This window comes from Sciurus vulgaris (assembly GCF_902686455.1).
Source record: "Sciurus vulgaris genome assembly, chromosome: 8".
NCBI classification, from domain to species: Eukaryota; Metazoa; Chordata; class Mammalia; order Rodentia; family Sciuridae; genus Sciurus; species Sciurus vulgaris.
Genome location: NC_136468.1, coordinates 110416800 through 110430291, shown reverse-complemented (window position 1 = coordinate 110430291; position 13492 = coordinate 110416800). Strand labels below are relative to the sequence as shown.

Genomic DNA, 13492 nt, shown 5'->3' with positions numbered 1-13492 from the left:
TGGTGGGAATGGCACCCAGGGCAGCCAGGGTTGACGTCTGTACGTGAAACCTAGAATTGGTCTTCGGTTCTTTACACTAATTATTTTGAGAGTCACCCTACCAGGAGGGAAAAAAAAAAAAAAAACCTCTGATAAAGACCATGCAGTGGAGCGCAGCTCTTCCCCTCACGTGTTTACGTTGGAACTTTAGCCTACCCATCCCCACCCATTGCCATCCAAGGAAGCCAGTTCATCCACTTGGAGCATGACAGTTGTCAAACATGAACATTGCAAACAGGATTAGGAGTCAGGAATAAGTTATGATTCATTAGCAAATGATCTGTGTCCAACCAGGAGACCAGGAAGAAAAAAAGAAGCTGATTTTTTTAAAATTATAAAAGCGACAAATATTCCCAGTAATGACAAAAAAATGAAATTTAACACTTAAAGAAGTTATGTAGTAAAAAATGAGATTCACTTTCTCCTCACTTTCCAACTGTAGTGTCATTCTCCACAGGTGAGCAGTGTAGACAGTATCCTTACAGAATTTATGTGCATTTTCACATTGCCCGCCAAAGCCGCAGGAGTAGCCTATTGAATGGAGGTGACAAGTTTTATTTAACCAAATCACCTGTCAATGAACAATTCTATTGTTTGTAGTTTCTTCTTATTGTTAACAGAGCTGAAGCGAACATTCTTGTTCATAGGTCTTTGTTCATTTAATGGATGGGCGGTTGGATGATTGATGGATATAAAATTTCTAGCGGTATCCTTGTTGGATTAAAAGATTTATGTGTTATCTTATATGTATAGAATACATTTTATAAATCATGTCAAAGTGCTGTCTATCCCTTGGAATAAAATGGAAAGGCATGTGATCTGGCCAGGGCTCGGCCATTTGTTGCAGTGTGACTTTGGGCAAGTTCTTCTCACCACCAGACTTGGCAGCCCTGGAACTCTAATGACAGTGGCTCAGGTCATGGAGAAGGCGGTGTCCCAGGGAATCCGTCGTGTTGATTGGCTATTTCTGTAGTTCAAGAAACTCTAGAAGATGTTTACTGAGCCTGTCAGGGAGCAGAGGGACAAACCCAAAGAGGTTTGACAAGTGACATTTGCTTTCATATCTACCCTGGAAACCTCTTTGAGCCTGAGGACAGCAGGCAATTGGAGGATGCGGGTAAGATGTGCGCTGTTGGTTTCTGATATTTATTCCTTTTGATGTTAGACCTTCCCAGCTCATGTTATGTAGAACCTTTTCATATTCTTGGTTTTTGAAGAGTCACTTCCCACATTGCTGTGTTTTGGCTTATGTTTCTTCCATTTTTGTCCAGCGGACATATCCGCGCACAAAACTGGAAGTTGCCATTGGCCGTCATCTCGAGTGATTTTTTTTTGCTTCAGTTGCCTGGTTTTTCTGTACTGGAAAAGCAGCAATCTGGGAACCTACGTGGTATTAGTGAATGTATTCTGCATTTTTAAAGAAATCAGGATAATTAATGTACTTAACTTTTGCTGTTTATCAGTGTTTCTGTGATTATGTAATTCATTTTAATGATGGATAAGCTTACTTTTCAAGAAGTAAGTTACGGGTAGTATATAGATTATTGGTATAGACTATGACCATAGCAGATGTATTTTGGAGCTGAATTGGCTATATAACCCTAAGGAGAGGCTCTCTGTGAAAGTTATCATGTCTGTCATTTTCTGTGTTGTCCAGAACTGGAGAAGGTACTGAAGACGACAGCCCTTTTGTAATCTTAACCATCTGCATGAGCTCTCTAGTCCCTGCCCCACTTTCTAAACTTCCAGTAAATCTGCCAGTCTTCCCCCACCAAAGTGTCTGACCATTACAGGGCTTCAGGCCCATCCGGCTGCCTGTTATTAGTGTGTTCGTTCAACTGTGTACCCCACCCTCCCACCTATACCACAGTCACAGTGGGATCTTCGCAGATGGTCAGCTGAGCTCCGGTAGACTGTGTAGAGGCTGATATTCTGTTCTTAGTAATTCAGTGCTACTAGACAGGGCACTGCTAGCACAGCTGGTCTTAACAAGACTACTAAAAGTTGCCTTGCTTAAAATTAACCGTAAGGTCTATCCTGCTTACTGATGGACATAGGTAAGAATTTTTCCAAAATTGGATAAAAAAATAAAATCTCAAATTGTAAATCATCCTAGTAAAGAGAATATATTTTCTTGAAAGTAAATTTGTTATACTTGATGAATTTTAGATTGGTTTGGAGGAACCGCATTGGATGGGGTTGCCAAGTCATTTTCCCACTGTGTGCCTGACCTCAGCCCTCACATAGCCACCAGAACAGTGTAGAAATGGGCCTGGAGCCCTGTGATGGCCAGCTTTGCAGGACCTGCCTGGGCAGGTGCAGACATACATCTTTAATTTGGCCTGATTCCAAGAATGACCTCACAGAGCTCCACATTTGCTGTGGGGATATTTTGTTGAACCCTGGTGAGATTCAGCCACAGTGCCTGCATGTTTTATGTTGTAAATATTCAGAAAAAATGAAGATAACTGTTTAATGGAGAGGAAGTGGAGGCACTCTTGGTAAAGACAGCAACCAAGCAGACGCCCTCAATGTCATCTGTAAAGCTTCATGTTCTGGGGGTAATTTTCAGCAACCTGAAAAGACACTAGCGAAAAGCCAAGTGGAAAGAGGAGACCCACATACCATTATGTTGACACAGCGTATTTTTCTAACTTCCATTTTTAATTAATGTCAACCCTATTGAGCAGTTGTGGTAATAATACAAAGAGCTCATATGTTCTTTCTTCTGATTCCTCAATCGTTAATAATTGGCACATTTCAAGTCATTTTGTATGTGAGTTTGGATGTGTGCATATATATGCACATATGTAGAGATATATGTACATTTATATACATTAATATGTACATATGTCAGTATTCTTTTCTCTGAATCATTTCAAACTAGCTTGTAGAAATCAATCCCCTATAACCCTAAGTACATCAGTGTCCATTTCCTAAAAGTAGGGTTATTCACTTTAGCACAGTATAGTTATTAAAATCATTTGTTTAACATTAATAAGGTACACAGTGTTTAACCTACAAAGCATATTCAGATTTCTGTGGTTGTCTCTAGTATATCCTAAAGTTTTTCTGTTCTTCTAACTCTTGAACCAATTGCATTCATTTTAATACCTTTTCAATTTCTTTTTACCATGGTGTGTTTCCCAGCCCTTCCACATCTCTCATAACAGACAGGTTTAGTGTTTGTTTTTGGGTTTTGATATTAGGTATTGAACACTGGGGTGCTTTATATTTTACTTTATTCTTTTTTTGAGACAGGACCTCACTGAGTCGCTGAGGCTAGCCTTGAACTTGCAATCCTTCTGCCTCAGCCTCCCTATTTGCTGGAATAACAGGCATGTGCCACTGCACCTGGCCAACAGTTCTTTTTTGAAGGACCCAGTGTGGTTTGTGTGGCACATCCTTGGGGTTCAGTCAGGTCCTCAGAAGAGAGGGTATGTCCTTCTCTGGGTATCACCTCAGGGTACTCATGATGTTAATCTGTTCAGTGTACCGATGTCAGTATTTAATGCTTGCTTTAGGTGTTGTCTATTAAGTTTCTTCCTGTACGTTACTGCTTTTCCCTTTGTAATTAAGAAATAATTTGAAGGAAGGTAATTTGAGACTGTATTAATACTCTATTCCCACCAGAACTTTCATGGACTAGTTTGGTAATGTGTTGATGATTCTTGTTTTTCTAACTCTTTCATTCTGTGTTTTTGAGTTGGTGCTCTGTTGTAAAAAATGCCTTCTTTCCTATTTGTTCATGACACATTATTATCATTTTAGTCAAATGACGTCCTCCATTAATATCACTTGTCTTCCTCTTTGGGGCCTATGGAATCCTCTGTCAGGCCAGCTCCTGCTTCCTGGCAACCCGTCCCTAACAAACTGCTTCCTTACTACGTTGTACAAGAATTTTCCTGCTCTGTAGTCAGCAGGATTGGCACGGGTATGGATAAGTCCTTGTGGAAGGCTCCCTGTGCAGTGTAGAAAGCTGAGCAGCATCTGGGACTTCCACCCACTAGGTGACAGCAGTCCTCCAGCACTGCTGTCAGATGACAGTGTCACTGCTGCCGTCTAGGTGATGTGGCACTACTAATGACAGCCGTTCCACACATGCTAGTTCTGACAACCAGACTTGTCATCACGGGGAGTGCGGATATCCCTGTTGGCCAAATCCACCTCCCTCCACAGCCCCTGCTAAGAACTAGAAAGAAAGTGAAGGAGTGTAGTTTCTGTCCTGAATTTTATGTTTAGTAAGCGAAACCCTTGAATTCTTCCAATAGATTGAGAAGGAAAAGTGGCAGCATGTTTTATTTATTCCAGTAGTACAAGAATAAAAGATGCAAGGAATGTTTAGGCTTTTTCTTTTTTCTTTGTCTAGTCTGTTTCCTAAATTTTAAGACTTTAAAACCTGCACAAGATAGAATAGTGTGATGAAACCCCCATGTTCCTCTCGCCTGGTCCCCACATCCATCAACCTGTGGCCCTTTGTCTCAGCCTTACCTCATGAGCTACTGCCTTTTGTGTTGTTTTAACACGAATTGAGGCTGTTGTATCATTCATCCATAATTTTTTTAATGTTTCTGTAAAATATCATATAGGGATTTTTTCGAGTGTCCTGTTTTTTTTTTGTTGTTGTTGTTTTGTTTTGTTTTTCTGTAATGCTCACACATGGACCTAGCACACAGTAAGCAGATGCTATACTCTTGAGCTACATCTCCAGCCACATTTATATTTTTCTAACCAGAAAATACTAAAATGCCATTGTTCCACCAAATACTTAAATAAGAGATGTGTTTAAGTTATACCTTTGCTGTCCTAGTGTAGCAAGTTCCACTAAAAGACTTTGCCACCTTAGGAAGGGCTTAGCTTCAGGAATTTAATCCCAGTAAATGCTCTGGTCTTGAAGAGGCTGGGCCCAGAGCTGCACTGCAGGGTACATCTCTTTTATTCATGCTTCAGGGATGCCTGATCCCCAAATGCTTTCCTCACCACCACCAGAAATCTTAGAGATCATTTGCTACCCTCTTAGAGATCCTCAGGTCAGCTGCTTAGAGATCATCTGGTCACCTGCTTAGTAATCATATCAGGCCAGCCACTTAGAGATTATCTGGTTACCCACTTCGATATCAGATCAGCCACTTAAAGATTTATATAGTCACCCACTTAGTGATCACATCAGGTCTCCCACTTAGAGATCATCTGGTCAGCTGCTTAGAGATCATCTGGTCACCCTCTTTGAGATTCTATCAGATCAGCCACTTAGAGATCATCTAGTCACTTGCTTAGAAATCATCTGTCAACCTCTTGGTCACCTAGATGATATTGAAGTGGAGAGCTCCTCCACAGCCCTACCTACCCCCATGGAACAGGTCTCTTGCTTCTGGACTTTGTCCACTCCCCATCCCTCATGATGGTCAGTGTATGACAGGAGGACCATTTCCTTTTCTCAAAAACCATCACTGCCTTTTTCATCAGGCCTTGGCTTCTTTAACTAGAAAACAATCTCCTAATTACAAGATTCCCAACTGTTTAAACCTGAAGCTCTTCAAACTCCTCTAAATATCTTGGAGCAGAAACTCAGGGTAAGCTCTTTTCTGCCTGTTCAAAGGCTATCTTGGTCTAGATGCATGCTTCAGAGATGTTGATCTGGAACTGTACCCAGGACTGTCTTATAAGCACATGAGGCCACCCTGCTGCAACCTGGCCAGAGAAGAAGACAAATGAACCTGTTGGAAATGATCATTTGCCTAGTGCTTAATTTGGTAGGAACATTATGCTGCTTGACCCTGAAGCCTATGGCACAATCCCCCATTTTACTGCTGAAGACATCAAGAGAGGGGTTGACACAGGCAGGAAGCTGTAGAGTAGGAGCTTAAATCCAGACTAGCAGGTTTTAGAGTCTGTACTGTGTCAAAATTTCTTTCCAGTATTGTGCTTTTGAATAATTTGGACGCGGGCAGGGGCACGTTCAATAAAGAAACTAGTTCTTCAGAGGAGTGGAGACTGCACTAGAGGAGGTGCTCACCAAGTTTTTACTGAGTGGAGAGACTGAAAACCCAGAGATGCCAAATGGACTTGTCCACAGTTCCCATGTTTCTCAAAAGATCTATCTTTAAGGAAGAGTATTCTACCAAAAATTTGGCTGATCATCTTGAAAATGTTTCTTTTTTAGAGATATATTGTAATAAGCCTTATACGTAGCAATTCATTTAAAGAAAATAAACATACAACTAAGACTCATGGGTGAAGATATTCTTAGCAGTGTCATAACAAGAGTAAACAATTGGAGAAAACTCCAATGGGCAGTATTTTGAGAATTTTTTATATTTGACTCAACTATTCTTCATGTTTGATACCTTGAAGACTCTATAAGACATCAAAGAAACATTGACCTTAAGACATGTTTATGATGTAGTCTGAAGCTACATCACCTGATTGTAAAACTGGATGTGGAGTGATTGCAATGATGCCATTGTGTCTATTTGTAAATATCTGTGCAAAAGAACCCTGCAACAGTGAGTATAGGAATTGCCAGTGATTATTAGGGACTTTTCTTCTTTGGTTACTTATTATATTTTTCTAATTTGTTAACAATAAATATTATTTTTATAATAAAAAGTAATGTATGTGTCTATAGCTGTGTATTTATGCTTATATAGTTTGTATATATATGTATGTGTTTGTATATATGTATTTGTATATGAATGTATGTATATTGTTTGTATGTGCACATGTGTATGCATATTTGCATACATGTGTTTGTATATATGAGGGTGTACATGCACCTGTGTCTACATGTATCTGTGTATAGGTATATGGCATATGTGGGTATGCATGTATATGCACATATGGGCACTTGTGCACATGTTGATATGTACATATATGTACTAGTGTGAACTTGTGTGCGCGTGTACTGTACATGTGTATTTTGTGTGTACATGCATGTTTACGTGTGTGCTGTGTATACATTCATATTTGTGCACTTGTTTATATATACATATGAATGTTTCCATGTATGTGTGTACACGTATGTGCGTATGTCAGAAGTTACTAAGCCGGCATTTTCCTGATTGGAAAGTCTGGACTCCTGGTTCTGAACTGTGGAGTCTTTTTCTTGCCTCTCCTGGCTGCATCTGAAGTTCCTCCTTCTGTTCCTCCTGCCTTTGGTAGCCGAACAGGAGCAGTTTCCTTGTAGTCTGTGTACCCATCCCAAGTGAGCCTTCCAGGTCCCATCCCCTGCTCCTGAGTTTGCAGACAAAGCATTGATCCTCCAACCCACAGTGAAACCTCTGCTTCCTGAGAATCAGTTAAGGTCAGGGATGGTACCTCAGCTAGTCTCCATGACTCTTTTACCCAGTGCCCCACTGTTCACACCAGCCAGCTGCTGTACAAATGTAGGCCTAGCAAGCAAGGAGACATTCCTGGTCCTCTAACCACTCCCTTATTGATGTTTGTGACATTCTGCTTTGTGTATCTACAGCATGTAGTTCTGCCCCATCCAGCTTTGTACTGCTGCAGGGACTATGAGTGGCTGCAGCCCTCTAGTGACCATCATCAGTCACCCTTACACATGGGACAGTGAGGACCCCCACATTGTTTCTACTTGAAAAAAGTTCTTTGCCTTGTGGTCTGTAAACTTACTACCCTCCTAGTTCTTATGAGTATGTCCATGTTATTCAGGAATAGGGTTTTGGGGATACTCTTTGAAGACACTTGGATGCCCTCTGCACACTAAGCAGCCCCAGCCATAAGTCCTCATCCTAGAAACTTAAGGGAAGCCATTAAGACAAGGATGCCTTGGTGTGGAACCAAGGGAAAGAAAAGTTTGAACAATTGCCAGTGAAACAATTTGAGCACGGAGGATACTGTGAGCTTTAATGAAGATTACAGCTGAATTTTTTCTGACAAGGAAAAAACTCAGATGTACAGAAATGGTGCAAACAGCTCTTCCTTGGGGCTCATTCCTTCCCTGGGGCTCATTCACCAAAAAGAACAGGTGGGCAATGCAATGTAGAATCAAGAAAGGTGAAAAAGGTGCCATCTTTTTGCCTAGGAGCTCAGGAGGAGGGAGAATAAAAACATTCCCCAAAACAATAATGACAGCTAATCTTCGTGATTGGCAGGTCTTTATTATGGTGAACCTGCATGAGCAGGGCTCCAAGCAGAGAGTGCCATGCACATGTTGTATAGGAATAAGGCTCAGAGAACTGCAGTGTGCCATCACACGGCTCCAGAGAGGTGGAATCTGGGATCTGGCAACACTGATGATGGAACAGTCCAGAAGCCCAGTCCTGCTTATAGCCACTACACACACTTTCTGTTCATCTTCAGGAAAAAAATAATGAAGCGCAGTACACTATGTTTTAGGCATAGATAGTAGAAGGAAAGGGCACAGAAATTAATTCTGATTCAGAAAAAAACCTCAGCCTGTACTCTTGGATATTGTGGATGTGGTCCATGAATTTGGTAAAAAAAAGATAAAAGGAGAATTAAAAATGTAAGGGATTTAGACAGCTGATGGGAAGGGAGGAATTGTTGCTTTTCTCTGTGAACTGGAGAGTAATGGTGGAAAAATCCCTTTATAGTTCAATTTTATGATCATTTCTGACGCAAAGACAAATGCATAAATTCTAATTCTAAATACAGTAGGTTGGAGGTTGCAGCATCCTTCTGAAGTTCAGCATCTTCTGGAAGGGAGAGTGCAAGGAAAAAAAAATGCTCAGCCTTTGGTAAATGTGGGCTGTTTTCATAGTCTCCAAATGTACTGTGGGCTTCCTCTGGGATGTTACCAATTTGAAGGTGACAGGGAGGGTTATGACTATTCTTTCAGTTGTCACTCTGTATCTGGACCCACCACTATCATGACAATTAATGATTAAGGTGGAAATTTAAATAATAGAACTTGGTCCATGTGTGGGTCTCCAGCACTTACAGCCAAGCCGTCTTTGAAATCAGTTTTCTCTTAAAAATACACACACACACACACACACACACACACACACACACACACACACACAACAAGGATTCACATTTGGAAACAGAAATCTAACTGTAAAGCAAGGTTACATGCCTTTTCTGAAATCTGCATTCCAGCAGACAGTAACTCTGAGAGGGCCTTGATCTGCTTTGGGAAGGCCTCTGAGGTGGTCCCCCAACCCAAATAAGAACTTTCTGGAGATACCATTCCCATTAAGGACATGAGGACACTTGTATTGGTAGTCACAGCTCACAAGCCTTTTATAGCATACAGTTGTCCTGTTACTCATGCTCTTGCTTTCTACAGGTACTCCACATTAACTGCCTCAAAATATTAAATGAAAAAATCTAGAAATAAACATAAGTTTTAAATGTTGTGTCTGTAAGGTGATGGAATCTCATGCTGTCACCCTGCATCCCATTGAGGACATGAATCATCCCTTTGTCTGGAGTGTCCACACTGTATACACCACCCACCCAATTAACTAGTGGCCATCTTGATTACCAGATTGTCTGTCATGGTATGCACTGCTTATGTTCAAATAAAACTTATTTTCCTTAATAATGGCCTCAAAGCACAAAGTAGTGACACTAGCAGTTTGGCTGGTGCCCAAAAGAAGCAATAAAGTGCTTAGAGCTTTAATTGTTAATCTCTTACTGTGCCTATAAAATAAATTTTATCATAGGTGTGCACATACAGAAAAAATAAACTTAACATGTATAGAATCCTCAGGTTCCGGCAGCTACTGGGGGTCTTGAATGTTTTCCCTGCTGTGGATAAAAGGTAATAACTGTACCTTCTTTTTTTCTACTCTTCAAATCACCAACAAAGATTCTTTTTCAAAGTAGTTTTCAATTTTATTTTCTATAAAATGATACCATTTTATAAAAATTGCTTTTGTCAAAATAACAGGCTATACATATCCATTTTGGATAAGTTAAATATATATACACAGATGAGCAAATCGAAACAAATTCATCCAGATAAGCTTCTCTGCTTGGGATAAAACTGTTATAGGGGTCACTTGACTGATGAGACCCATTCGCTGAGTAAAGTACTATTAGAGGCCCCAAACCCATCTTTGACTTTCAAGAACTATTTTTAAAAAGTTATTTTTAGAACTGTATCTCCTTTGGAAGGGGTTTGCAAGTTTAAAATATTTTAAACTCTCACTAAAAACTTGGAATCCATAGATTAATAAAACAAATATTTTTTAAGTAAGCTTGAGTCAGTATAATAAGACAGGATTATGGTGTGTGTTCTCTTGATGCTGAACAGCCATTTAATCACATATAATTCTTTGGTTATCTTTCCTTTCATTTCAAAGTAACACCATCCACCTAGAGCAAAAGTGAAAGAAGAACCTTGGTGAAATTACAGTTGTTCTTTCTCACTGAAATTAACTAAACCTAGCCTCCTGCCCCATTTCAAAGTCAGGTGAATTTACCTTAAACCTCCTGGGTGTCAAAGACAATCCCCCTCCCAATTTGGAAACTTTAGGATCAAAATCCTTTCCCATGAGTGTTGGAGCCCTCCTGGTGCTGGGGAGCACCTTGCTAATGTTCCCTCAGTAAATAGGTCTCACCAGCTGAGTGACCTCTACACGGGGCAGTGGAGCCAGAGAGCCCTGAGTTCAAATGCTGGCTCCAGGACTCTCCTTTCTCCTTCATGTTGTGCCAGGTTTACTGCCCTCCAGGAAAAAAAAAACAAAAAACAAAAAACAAAAAACAAAACAAAACAAAAAAACTTCACATCTGGTAGGGGGCAAGATATCTGTTTCAAGCTTTGGTTTCCTCTATCTACTTTGGCTCAACGGTCTTCTTGCTTTCTCTGCTGGAGGTCCCATAGAAATCACATAAAACAAGGTTTGCACCCCTTTAAAATAGACTCCACCAATGTTCCATGGCATATCCTTCCTCCTATGGACTGCCTTTTCTTGGGCCTTTGATTACAACCCAGCTTCTCCAGTAGTGTTCAATCCCCAATATTCAGAAGAGACTTCTGGATGTATAAAAAGACCTCCAACCTGTATCCTGCAAGAGTTCTTGACCTAAGAAATACCTTAGGTGAAGGAGAATGAAGGCGACACTAGGCATACCAGCTTCTGGGGCAGTTGCCCTACAAGGCCCTGGTTTCTGTGTGGATGCCTGGGAGCAGGGAACCTCAGTGACTCTTGGTCAGTCTGTGCACCATGGGGCCGGGCTGTCTGCCCAGGGACATGTTGCACTACATACGGCTCTGAGGGAGACAAAGAGCTGAGAGTGGCCCATTTTCTATTTTTATAAGGTGATTATCACTGAGCCTTTGGCAGAGGCTCACTGCCAAAGTCAGGAGGTCTTTTGAATTCAGTAACGAGATTCCCTGAGCTTGTAAGTCAGCCAGTAGCAGCAAAGTCTGTCTGTTGCATAAAGCTGGAGTAGGAATGTCTATGCCGAGATTGAGAACTGAAAGGGCCCAAAAGCCTCTTACTATGTACCTTATGGGGACCACTGAGACTAAGAGTCAGGCATCCCAGAGTGGAGTTTGTAACATGGAGCTAACTCTACCCTCAGATCTAATTGCTCCTAAACTCCTTCAAGTTTTCAAAGAATGAAATGCTTGCTGTTCTATACAGTGAATGTATTAAAAAAAATGACCACAGAAAGTCTAGAAATGGTAGATCATTCTATCACTGCTTTAGGCTTCCATAACAGGATGCCATGCAGCCAGCCCAAGGGTACGTCAAAGCATTCCTCCCCCATTCTGTAAAAGAGAGTTTTATGCTGTTGACATAATTATACCCTCTTTCATATTGCTGTTTTTAAAAACAGTTAGCTATTTGGTTTTCTTTGCAGTAGAGAAAAGGAAATTGAGGATTTGGGAGTTGGCTTCCCCAACTGAATCATCCCCACTGCATCATACTGGTCATGAGGTCTGCTTTCTTAAAGATGGAATCCTGAGTGGGAAGCAGCCTTCAGGATCCCACCAACACCCCTTCCCTGGTTGCTCTGCAGGCTTCAGCTGGAGCCCACCTCATTGCAGATATGTGAAAGTTATGAGACCAGTCAGTGCTCCTTAAGGATTCCTGCTTTACAGATGGGGGAACTGAGGCCCAGAGAGGCTGATTAACTCAGCCAAATTCCCACTGCTAGTAACTGATGAAGGAGGAATGCAACCCATTCTAATTCGAGAGCTTCTACTTAAAACCACCTCTGTGCCAAGGCAAGTCACTTCCATCATGTTGGTTCTCCTAAGCCATGTCCCATGGTAGAGAGGGAGAAAGTGGTAGCTACCTGCCTAAGTTCACAGCTCCAATAGATGGCTGAGCCAGGATGGAATTTGGGGTCTCCAGCTTCACCTTCTGATATCACCCAGATTCACATATTCCCTGGACAGGGCTCCCCTGAAAAATACTGCCTATGGTTGCTGTGAGACAGAGTCTTGTTCTGCTTGAGAGAACCTTCCATGCTCGCTGTGCAATAAGTGTGAGTACTGAATGAACCAGGAAAACCCAGGCTAACACCACCCCCTACCCCTTGCCCCAGTCACTTGGCTTGGAGCTATTGCCCTGATCCCTGAACTTTCCTTTGTGATTTGAGTAAACCCCAGCACTACCCAGGTAGTTACTTAAGAGGCAGTTTAGTAGCTCAAAATGCTTCTTCCAGAAACCCCTGTTTTCAGAGGCTCTTCAGCAGGTTGGGGTGGTTGTCTTTCCGTGTAGTGTTACGTATTTGTGACCCACATTCCCATCTGCAGCTCCAAGCATTGATCCCGAATTGAGATGACTGGCATGTGTAATGCTTTCCCTGGTGTTCTGTCTTAGGGGCTTGTGTTGTGTGTGGTCAGAGGGCTCTAATGCATTTGGGGCAATAGCCAGAAGATGCTTGTGTCAGGGACAGAGCATGTGTGCCTTTGTGCCCATCCCCTGCCCCAAGCTACAGCAGTGGCTCAGCCTCCTGCCCAACCCACAACGTCAAGGTCTTGCCACTCCCGCCTTTGTGGGGATTCAAAAGGAGTGGAGGTGAACATATCTCAAAACACATCATAGGTTCTGATATTCAGACTGTATATAGACCTTTGAGGGAATTGCCAAGGAGCAAGAGAGGAGAGAGTTAAAAAAAAAAAAATGTCATAAGACTGAAAAAAATTGGGAAACTGGTGCCACAACTGATCTGGGCAGGAAAAGTGTTAAGTGAACTTGGAGAGACATGAAATTCCTAGTACCACATAATTCAACATTCCTAGAGGAGAAAATCTGTATTGTAATCACAGATAAACTCATTTGGAAACTTTGGAAAGAAAGAGCATTAGGAAACATGCGGGGAGGGGAGAACATACCCTGCCTTAGGAGATGTGCTGGATATTACAGTAAACACATGTCCGAGGCATTGTTTGAATGCATTTATAGTTTTCAATCTTCTGTTCACCTTTTATATTAAAGCATTTTAGTAAAGAATGTTCTTACCTTGTGACCACAGACATACTTTCTCAGTTTAAATAAAATTT

The 13492-nt window shown here is 41.4% G+C and overlaps 1 protein-coding gene across 4 annotated transcripts in view; it reads left to right on the top strand.

The window, feature by feature from the left end:
- GRB10 (growth factor receptor bound protein 10) overlaps positions 1-13492 on the top strand; it is a 198281-nt gene that overhangs the window by 142670 nt on the left and 42119 nt on the right. The window lies entirely within an intron of this gene.